The sequence below is a fragment of the Anabrus simplex genome, chromosome 1 (assembly GCF_040414725.1).
Source record: "Anabrus simplex isolate iqAnaSimp1 chromosome 1, ASM4041472v1, whole genome shotgun sequence".
NCBI lineage: Eukaryota > Metazoa > Arthropoda > Insecta > Orthoptera > Tettigoniidae > Anabrus > Anabrus simplex.
Genome location: NC_090265.1, coordinates 1,802,196,840 through 1,802,208,058, shown reverse-complemented (window position 1 = coordinate 1,802,208,058; position 11,219 = coordinate 1,802,196,840). Strand labels below are relative to the sequence as shown.

The window sequence follows — 11,219 nt, the reverse complement described above, 5'->3', positions numbered from 1 at the left end:
CTTCACGGAATCGTTGCTCGATAAGGGCACTAGATTCAGTGAGTCTTTTGTTAATGACTTTATCCGCTTCAGCAAACTTAGTGTCCAACGTCCTGTCAATTTTAGAAGTTAAGTCTTCAACCTTACTATTTGACTCAGTTAACTGCGCTTGAAGTTGAGTATTTTGTGCCTGTATTTGTTGTTGAAGTTGAGCCTGTAATTGGGAATTAGACTCGATTATTTGAGTCTGCATTTGTTGTTGAAGTTGAGTATTTTGAGCCTGTAATTGGGAATTAGATTCGATCATTTGAGTCTGCAATTGGTTATTAGACTCTACCATTTGCGTATTAATTCGATCAATCTTGGCATTCTGATCGTTAATGCTAAGCCTAAGAGCTTCGATTGCTGCAAGTAAGTTATCCATGTTTCCGGAATATTCGAATAAGTCAAATAAAACAAATTCTTTGCAGTCAAATCCTGTGCTCGAGATATAATGACTTGAATCGAACCCTGAATGTTGCGATTATTACAAGTGCATCATTTATTATTATAGCACGGCTTCAAAATCGAGTCCTTGAAATTGCGATGTCATCTATTATTATAGTATGGCTCCAAAATCGTGCCCTTGAAGTTGGGGCGCCATCTATTATTATACTATCCTCTCTGTACCAGGAAAAGTTGTGGGCAAAGGGCATGAGTAGGACCTCAGGGAGTGGAACTGGGTTTTGGAGCCGATACAGAGAAGGATAGTCTCGCAGAGCGAATAATAGATGGTAAATAATTTTTTTTCAAAACAATTTATTAATTTCTCACCCTGCGGTATGATTGTTGACTCAAAATTTATATTGAAATTAAATGTTGAAAATAATCTTCTTGAAAAAAAATGGCATAAATATCATTGGTTTCAAAGTCTTTCATATGTGTGAATTTCCACCTAAAGTCTTTTTAAACCTAAGCACACTTTTATAATGGTAAATGGATATGAGAAATTATTAAAAGTTTTCAGTTCTCAGTTCGTCAATCTCGTTATACAGCACACTTGAAATCCTACAGTCTTTCTACGAGAAATGAAATTGAAATTAAATTTATCACTTTTGAGAAACTATGGAAATTGTTCACACGCGACACTGAAGTTTCACTGTTCAACATAAATGAAAAAGTTTAGTCAGTTTGTTACTCACTTATGACAAGAACTGTTGTTACCAAATGTCGAAAGATGGACATCTGGAATGTTCCATGTAGAAGCAGGATCGGCGATGTTGACGTTCCCGATGAGGTGATGACAGCTGGAACTGTTGAGTTTCGCACACGAAAATTCATTTAGTGCGACTGGTTATCACTTACACTGTTGAACACTATTTATGGCGTATGAAGAATCACAGTCCTTTCTGTACTAAATACTATTTACAGTCGTTATTGAAACGTTCTTAATCACACAGTTCACACTTGAAGAAAGAAAAAGAAAGCAAGTCGATAAGCACAGTCTGTGAACACAGTCATTAAGTTAGATTTTCTGCTAATCCTGTTATATTAACTCAGAAAAGTTCTTACTTTTTCATTCAAAATATTGATGTGACGTGAATAAAGAAATATAATGCAATACTCGAGAGAAAAAAATAAGTTCTGGTGATTCTTAAGTATTAGGCTCTGTAGAAGTTTAATGTTACTTGACGTTGCCTAAGTCCACACGTAATGAAATAGTTAATATTTGTACTCCAGTAAGTTCACTCGTGTTACAGTCTTAAATGTCTTTTTAGGATTATTTTGTAATCGCGACGCGACATACTAACTGCAGTGCGACGTCCTTTATCGGCGATAGAATTTCGCGTTCTGGAGATACGACGAAAGTACTTCTACCGTGACTGCGCGAACATACTGTACGCGGGCCGGTTTCTTCACTATCTCACTCACACAGTTGTCTGCTTGTCCTTGTACGGTACTGTACTGTACTGCACTGCACTGGTTTGCGGGCTATCTGGCCTTGACATATATAGATACCAGCGCAGGGAGGGGTGGCAGCTCTCTCTCGGCCATGTGACCGTAATTACGTAATTTCGTTGAGACTTTAAATTGTTATAACTCAACAACCGTTTGATGAATTAATTTGAAATTTACAGGGATTAACTTTTATGATGTTTGCTATAATTCAGCGTTTGTCCCGTTGAAATTGGTTAAGGTGTTAAAAAGCTGTTAAAAGAAAAATTCTTTCGAGAAATATCTCTAGGGTGAGCTTCGAGCGACAGGTGACGTCACTTGACTCCGCCTAGCGTACTCGTAGGGTCTGGCACATACTGGAACATTCTTTACATGGATGTTCGTACGTCGGTCGGATCTTTAATGCTGGAAATAACATGTCTTTCAATTAATATGGACCAGGACCTAGGCCTTCCTGGTACAGTACATAGCTCAGAATGTGAAAAAAATGGTATTTCTGTATCGTTCATGTCCACAGTAACAAGGAAACGCACTTTTTTCTTTTCCGTAATGTCTGTCTGTCTGTCTGTCTGTCTGTCTGTCTGTCTGTCTGTCTGTCTGTCTGTCTGTCTGTATGTATGTATGTATGTATGTACACGCATCACTTGAAAACGGCTGAAGAGAATTTAATGAAAATCGGTATGTAAAGTCGGGGGCTGAGCCACTACAATCTAGGCTATAAATAATTTTATTCACGCTGAGTGAAATGGTAGTTTAGGGGAAAACCTAAAATTCAATTCTCAAATATTTATATTTTAGGTGGTCCTGTCGATAAATACTACATAACTAAAGTTACATAGAATTAATTTCCGATCATTTATGTCGTATACAATTTTACCGTACCGGCTATGATAACACTGATATTCATGAATTTCGATTTTTGTTGCTAAGTCCACATCAACGCCGAGCCACGAGAAAATGGGTGAACAGAATTTAATGAAAATCGGTATATAGAGTCGGCGAAGAAAGAATTGTAGTCCAAGCTATAAACAATTTTACTGAACATGGGTGAAATGGTAGCTTAGGGGTAGGCGCCTAAAATTTAATTTTTAAGTACCTTCGTTATTGCTCCTATAGAAAAGTACTACATAACAACAGTTATAGAGAATACAATTTCCGATCATTGATGTTTTATTCAGTTTTACCATACCGACTGTGATAAGAGTAGTATTTCAGAGGCGGAAGAAAACTAAATGCGAAGGCGCATAACATTGATCAACAATAACATTACATTGACCATTGTTTGCATTATTGTAGAGATAAAGTAGTGAAAACCTATTGAAATAGCTAAATTTTGTGTAGTCTGATTCATTTAGTGCTGTTTATATAGTGGTGTGTAGTGCTTGTTGGTAGAAATTGGGAGTAGTGACATTTATTTAAACTTTGTAACAAGTAATTCAGTTGGTCTTCAATAAATTACGTTTTCTAGGTTAAGTAGGCTAGCTAGGTGTACCTTGTTTCGATTTTAGGTTTAGGAAATACTTTAGGTAATAATATCAACTTTAAAAATATTTGTAAATATCTGTAAGTTCGTTGGTTATACTTACAAAGGTAGGTTATCATAAGGAATAGTACCGTAACTTCTGCAGCAACTTCTCCGGTATTTCGTATGGATATCCGTTAAACTATCCCGAAGGTAATAATTTACTACATAAAAAAAACACGATACGCCTGTAAACCTCCCTTTAAAAAGAAGTTAAAGAGATTACACGGTAATAGTTAACAGTCGTTGTATTGTTATTGATTATTGTCGGTCCTCATATTCAAATATTGCATTGTTGGCTAAGTTGTGAACAAAGGGTGTAGTGTAGTCAAGTAAATATAAATAAAAATCAGCTGCTCTTGTATTCCATTCATTGGTACCGGTACTTCTAAGTAGGTAGTTAAAGTATCCGTAATTTATATTTCGCTCCGTCGATCTTTCAGTATTTATGAGCGGTTAGTTAATAATAATTAAGTTCATATATCCCAGTAATTGCAGTTCAAGTCCCTGGAGTAGTAGTAGTAGTAGTAGTAGTAGTAGTAGTAGTTTTGATAGAAATATTTGAGAAATTACTGTAGACAACCTCGTATTTTTCAGTAGGCCTAATTAAGGACACTTTTATTCTCCGTCCCGTGGAGTAGGGAAAATAATAGTAATCCACCAGCTGTAATAATCACACAACCACATTTCAGTAGAATTGTAGTGAAGATAAGGTATAATATATTAGATAGTATCTTGCTAGTTATATTCGTGTTTTTCTTCGTGTACGGCAATCCTTCCGATACTTAAGCATTTAACCAAACGCAGGGTAGTGTAGTGTAGATACATTGTAGTATAGATACAGTACATTTAGATAGTGCCGTATCTTGCCTACTATATTCGCGTGTTATTTCTCGTGTGTATCTATTAGACCGTAATAATAATAATAATTTGTGTAAGCATTTAGCTTCATTGGTAATCTTTGAGTACAGTAGTTCTTGCAAATTTCATTTCTGTTGTGCTTAGTTTAGTGACATACGGTACGGTTCCGTAATTAGGATACGTCTGAAAGTAGTTTAACATTACTGTAGTGTACTGTACAGTAGTATACGAGTAATATCCTATTAGAACTTAGTGTGATTATTTTATTATTGTAAAATATTTGTGTAGTACTGGTGTAATAGAGGTATCCGTAGAAACTCTTACTAAAATACTGTTGTTGTAATTAGAATAGGCTTAATTGCAGTTTGGAATTGTGTAGTTCTTGTGTATTACTTTCGATATTCAGTAATTAACAGCAGTTTTTATCCTGTCAGGGGTTGTAGGATAAAAAAAAATAGAGCACGACTAAGTAGTATTGTAGTGTAGTCGTATATTAATTACCTTATTGTTGTGTACTATCCCAGACAATATATCCCTCCGTTCATTTATTTTTTGCAAATAAGTTATTTTATTTTTAATTTCATTTTTTCCCCCCGTAAAGAATGGCTAAGGAGCGCGAGTGTAGTTTCTGTGGGTGTGGCGAGGCATTGAGGGGTATGAGGGAGGAGTTGGAAAGTTTGAGGGAGATAATTAGGATTCTCACAGAAGACAGGAAGGAAGATAGGACTCCCTCAAACAACGTACAGGTTACAGTAGGTGTACAAGAGGGAGGGGAAGGAAAGGGAGGAGTTGTAGAAGACAGGTGGTCTAATGTTCTAAGGGGAAGGAGATTGCAGGCCAAGGGCTCTATTCAGGATCAGAATTCAGGACAGGTGTATGTGCAAAATCGGTATGAGTCACTCCAGGTAGAACAACAGAGGGAAGATGAGGGACAGGGAACTGTTGCTGAGATATGTGGAAGTAGGAGGAAGGGAAAAGGTAGGAAAGGAAAATGTAGAGTAGATGATGGGAAAAGACAGGTGGAACAGGGTCATGGGAAGGAGAAAAGGGAGGAGGAAGTAGCTTCTGCAGTTATCAGGAAAGATAGAGCTGACCAGGAGGGGAGGGGATCAAACGAGGTGGGTAGGGTTAAGGCTCTGGTCATGGGAGATTCCATCGTTAGACACGTGGGGAAAGTGTGTGGAGGAAAGGGTACCAGGGTACAATGTTATCCAGGAATTAGGTTGAGGCAGATGTTGAGGAAAGTAGAAGAGAGGGAGGAGGGGAAGGAGAAGGTGGTAGTGTTTCACGTTGGTACCAACAACGTAAGGCAAGCTGATATAAGTACCAACATAGTTGGAGATGTGTGGGATCTGGTAAATGCAGCACGGGTGAAGTTTAAGAAAGCGGAGATTGTTATTAGTGGAATACTGTGTAGGAGGGATACTGACTGGATGATGATTGGGGATTTAAATGAGACTATGGAGTGGGTATGTGGGAAGCGGGGAGTGAAATTTCTAGACCCTAATGGGTGGGTAGGAGATAGGGATCTGCGCTCAGATGGCCTTCATTTAAACCGCAGTGGTACGTATAAGTTATGAAATTTGTTTGGAAGGGTAACAGAGAGCTACATTCAGGGAAACGGGATGGCCCAGGGAGCGGTGATAAGGGAACAGGGAACTGGAAATCAGGTAGGGATGACAAAAAATTGTTAGTGTTGAACTGTAGAAGTATTGAAAGGAAAGGAATAGAATTAAGTAATTTAATAGATATATATTCACCAGATATTGTAATAGGAGTTGAATCATGGCTGAGAAATGATATAATGGATGCAGAAATTTTCTCACGGCACTGGAGTGTGTATCGTAGAGATAGGATAGGAAGGGTGGGAGGGGGAGTGTTCATTCTGGTGAAAGAAGAATTTGTAAGCTACGAAAAAGTTAAAGATGAGACACATAAAATTCTAGGTGTAAGGCTCATTTCTAAAGATAATAGGCAACTTGATATATTTGTAGTGTACAGATCGGGAAAGGGTAGCACTGACGCGGATTCGGAATTATTTGATAGGATAGTCAGCTATGTGGGAAACGACATGGAAAGAAATGTGATTGTAGCGGGAGATCTGAATTTGCCAGATGTCAATTGGGAAGGAAATGCGAACGACAGGAAGCATGACCAACAAATGGCAAATAAGTTAATATGGGAAGGACAGCTGATTCAGAAAGTGATGGAACCAACCAGAGGGAAAAATATCCACGATGTCGTGCTGATAAAACCAGATGAGCTCTGCAGGGAAACCGAAGTAATAGATGGTATTAGTGATCATGAAGCTGTTTTTGTGGTAGTTAAAAATAAATGTGATAGAAAGGAAGGTCTTAAAAGTAGATCTGTTAGGCGGTACCATATGGCTGATAAAGCAGGCATGAGGCAGTTTCTAAAAAGTAACTATGATCGGTGGAAAACGGTAAATATAAATGTAAACAGACTCTGGGATGGGTTTAAAGAAATTGTTGAGGAATGCGAAAACAGGTTTGTACCATTAAGGGTGATAAGAAATCGTAAAGACCCACCTTATTATAATAGAGAAATAAAGAGACTAGGAAGGAGGTGCAGAATGGAAAGAAATAGAGTTAGAAAAGGCTGTGGAAGTAAGGAGAAATTGAAGGAACTTACTAGAAAATTGAATCTAGCAAAGAAGGCAGCTAAGGATAATATGATGGCAAGCATAATTGGCACTCATGCGAATTTTAGTGAAAAATGGAAGGGTATGTATAGGTATTTTAAGGCAGAAACAGGTTCCAAGAAGGACATTCCAGGAATAATTAATGAACAAGGGGAGTGTGTAAGTGTGGATCTTCAAAAGGCAGAAGTATTCAGTTAGCAGTATGTAAAGATTGTTGGTTACAAGGATAATGTCGAGAGAGAGGAGGAGACTAAGGCCAAAGGAGTAGTAAAATTTACATATGATAACAATGACATTTACAATAAGATACAAAAGTTAAAAACTAGAAAGGCGACTGGAATTGATCATATTTCTGGGGATATACTAAAGACAATGGGTTGGGATATAGTACCATATCTGAAGTACTTATTTGATTATTGTTTGGTCGGAGGAGCTATACCAGATGAATGGAGAGTTGCTATAGTTGCCCCTGTGTATAAAGGAAAGGGTGATAGACATAAAGCTGAAAATTACAGGCCAGTAAGTTTGACATGCATTGTATGTAAGCTTTGGGAAGGCATTCTTTCTGATTATATTAGACATGTTTGTGAAATTAATAACTGGTTTGACAGAAGGCAATTCGGTTTTAGGAAAGGTTATTCCACTGAAGCTCAACTTGTAGGATTCCAGCAAGATATAGCAGATATCTTGGATTCTGGAGGTCAAATGGACTGTATCGCGATTGACCTGTCTAAAGCATTTGATAGGGTGGATCATGGGAGACTACTGGCAAAAATGAGTGCAATTGGACAAAAGAGTGACTGAATGGGTTGCTATATTTCTAGAAAATAGATCTCGGAGAATTAGAGTAGGTGACGCTTTATCTGACCCTGTAATAATTAAGAGGGGAATTCCTCAAGGCAGTATTATCGGACCTTTATGTTTTCTTATATATATAAATGATATGAGTAAAGGAGTGGAATCGGAGGTAAGGCTTTTTGCGCATGATGTTATTCTCTATAGAGTGATAAATAAGTTACAAGATTGTGAGCAACTGCAACGTGACCTCGAAAATGTTGTGAGATGGACAGCAGGCAATGGTACGTTGATAAACGGGGTTAAAAGTCAGGTTGTGAGTTTTACAAGTAGGAAAAGTCCTCTCAGTTTTAATTACTGCGTTGATGGGGTGAAAGTTCCTTTTGGGGATCATTGTAAGTATCTAGGTGTTAATATAAGGAAAGATCTTCATTGGGGTAATCACATAAATGAGATTGTAAATAAAGGGTACAGATCTCTGCACATGGTTATGAGGGTGTTTAGGGGTTGTAGTAAGGATGTAAAGGAGAGGGCATATAAGTCTCTGGTAAGACCACAACTAGAGTATGGTTCCAGTGTATGGGACCCTCACCAGGATTACCTGATTCAAGAACTGGAAAAAATCCAAAGAAAAGCAGTTCGATTTGTTCTGGGCGATTTCCGACAAAAGAGTAGCGTTACAAAAATGTGGCAATGTTTGGGTTGGGAAGATTTGAGAGAAAGAAGAAGAGCTGCTCGACTAAGTGGTATGCTCCGGGCTGTCAGCGGAGAGATGGCGTGGAATGACATTAGTAGACGAATAAGTTTGAATGGCGTTTATAAAAGTAGGAACGATCACAATATGAAGATAAAGTTGGAATTCAAGAGGACAAACTGGGGCAAATATTCATTTATAGGAAGGGGAGTTAGGGACTGGAATAACTTACCAAGAGGGATGTTCAATAAATTTCCAATTTCTTTGAAATCATTTAGGAAAAGGCTAGGAAAACAACAAATAGGGAATCTGCCACCTGGGCGACTGCCCTAAATGCAGATCAGTATTGATTGATTGATTGATTGATTGATTGATTGATTGATTGATTGATTGATTGATTGATTGATTGATTGATTGATTGTTGTGATGTTCTTTGCCTATTATCGTGCCCTCAACTCTGATAGATGGGATTACTGTTGCGTATGGAGTATAACAGCCTGACTCAATATTGGCGGGAAAGGGCTGGGGAGTTAAAAAAACTGTTTTCTTTAGTATGCCATTCCTCTGGTTCATACATTGTCTGATACTGCTGGTACGTAACACACTGGTTCATCAGTATTCCAGCTATTCACTCCCTACTCTGACGCGCTGTTTTGAATGAGCAGTGTGCAGATTTGGCAGAGGCTCACTTGGTAATAGTAGTATGACCTGGTGTAGAATTACAATCTAAGCCTATTCCAAATTACAGCGCTACAATTCATTAATAATTCAAAATTCAACCCTGAAAAGAGACGTTACTTAAGAAAAGTGTCTTCCTCTTCACTTTTATTAAATTCTACATTCATTTTGTTCCAAATTAGGAGTGAAGAGGGGTTTTCTCCTCTGGCTTGGAGGAAAAATTTGCCGCCAAGTCAGATAGATTTTTCCGCGACTAGTGTAGTGAAATGAGATTTTCCGACTCATCGTGTACTCCTAGGAAAGAGATTAGTACAAGGGCATAGATTTGTCCTCCTGGGACATCCCGCTATTCGAACCCCCCCCTCCCCCCGAACGAAAAAAGACGAAGAGTGTTCACCGATCAAGGTTGTGCGGCTTGGCCATTCTAGCTCTGGAACTTTGGACTGTTAGATCGGCAGCGTAGTACTGTTCGTTAAAAGTGAGAAAATGTGTTGTTTTTCGTTTGATCAAGTATTTCATATTGCTTTTAATCGCGCCATTCCTACTGCCGTCATTGTAATGATCTATGTTCATTTCACTTGGGAAAACCACTAAGGCAGTCTTTCTGAGAATGTAAAAAAGCAGGTGGAGAGTGAGTGTCTGCTATTATAATGAAAACTCCCCAACCTGATTGTGACAGAGTAGGTAAGCAGACCTACCATCACAATGAAAATTCCCTAACCCAGTCTTCATATGAGAAAAGACGTTTGGTGACTTCCCCATCGCGTTTCTAGGATCATGTTGCTTGCTCACAAGGTGTACGCTACTTAACATAGAATTCTGGATACGTAGCGAAGCACGGGTACGTCAGATAGTTTAATAATATAAGTGAATCCTTGTTCAAACGAGGGGCTGCCTGGCCGAGGCAGCTCGGTTCTCCCGGAAGGACGTGGGTTCGAATGCCCGTCAGAAAATCGTAAAATTTAAGAAATGAGATTTCCACTTTCGGAGGACCAGGTTAATTCCTGGGGGCAAAGGCGGCCGGGCGTAGAGCTGACCACTCTACCCCATCAAGTGCCGAGGTTAACAATGGTGGAAGCCTTTACCTTCCACTCCTCCAAGGGCCTCCATGGCTTTGCTTGTTCAGACGATGCATGGTCACTTAAAACAACAATTTTCAATATTTGACGTCGGTCGGTGGATAAATTAAAAAAATAATTGAGGGGGAAGCCTCGAGAGCTCCACAGATTAGCGAGATCTGAGTGATTGCAGCCCTGGGGTTGGTACCACACTCTCCTCGTGGAAAACAACAGGCCACAGTTGACCTGCACGCCACGATAGCTTCATGGGAACTGTATGGAACCAAGGGAGATGTTCAATAAATTTCCAATTTCTTTGAAATCATTTCGGAAAAGGCTAGGAAAGCAACAGATAGGGAATCTGCCACCTGGGCGACTGCCCTAAATGCAGATCAGTAGTGATTGAAGTGGTTTTCCGTGGTTTCTCACTTCTCCTCCAGGCAAATGCCGAATGGTACCTCAGCCTGAAGCTCTAGGACAGTGGAGGAGGGATACTTCGCTGAGTCCGAGGGAATAACCGACCCTGGAGGTTAAACAGATAAAGAAGGAGAAGAAGAAGCTAACTGACACATCACCTGAAATGTCTCCTACACAGCCTTGTTAAGCACGCTGTCAGTCAACAAGTCAGCGTTGCTTGCGACCTGCACAAGGTCCCTTTGGCGCAGAGGATAGCGCGTTGGACTTCTAATCCAAAGGTCGTGGGTTCGATCCCCACAAGGGATGGTCACATTTTAAATGTGAGATAACAAGTTTGACTGGGAATAACTGATATCGGGAATTAAATGTCAAACATCATATACTCTCACCACGAATTCCACTTAATCCTATTTACAATAAGAGTATTCACTATTTTAATTGCATTATCCGTTAACTTGCAGGGTTGGATTTCCCTTGGACTCAGCGAGAGATGCCCCATCTCTACCGCCTCAAGGGCAGTGTCCTGGAGCTTCAGACTCTTGGTCGGGGATACAACTGGGGAGAATGACCAGTACCTCGCCCAGGCGGCCTCACCTGCTATGCTGAACAGGGGCCTTT

The 11,219-nt window shown here is 39.4% G+C and overlaps 1 non-coding gene across 1 annotated transcript; it reads left to right on the top strand.

Moving 5' to 3' along the window:
• The first annotated feature begins 10,834 nt into the window (after positions 1-10,834).
• On the top strand, positions 10,835-10,907 carry TRNAR-UCU (transfer RNA arginine (anticodon UCU)). Its single transcript has one exon. It is a non-coding gene; the product is annotated as a tRNA-Arg (tRNA).
• Positions 10,908-11,219: the final 312 nt, after the last annotated feature.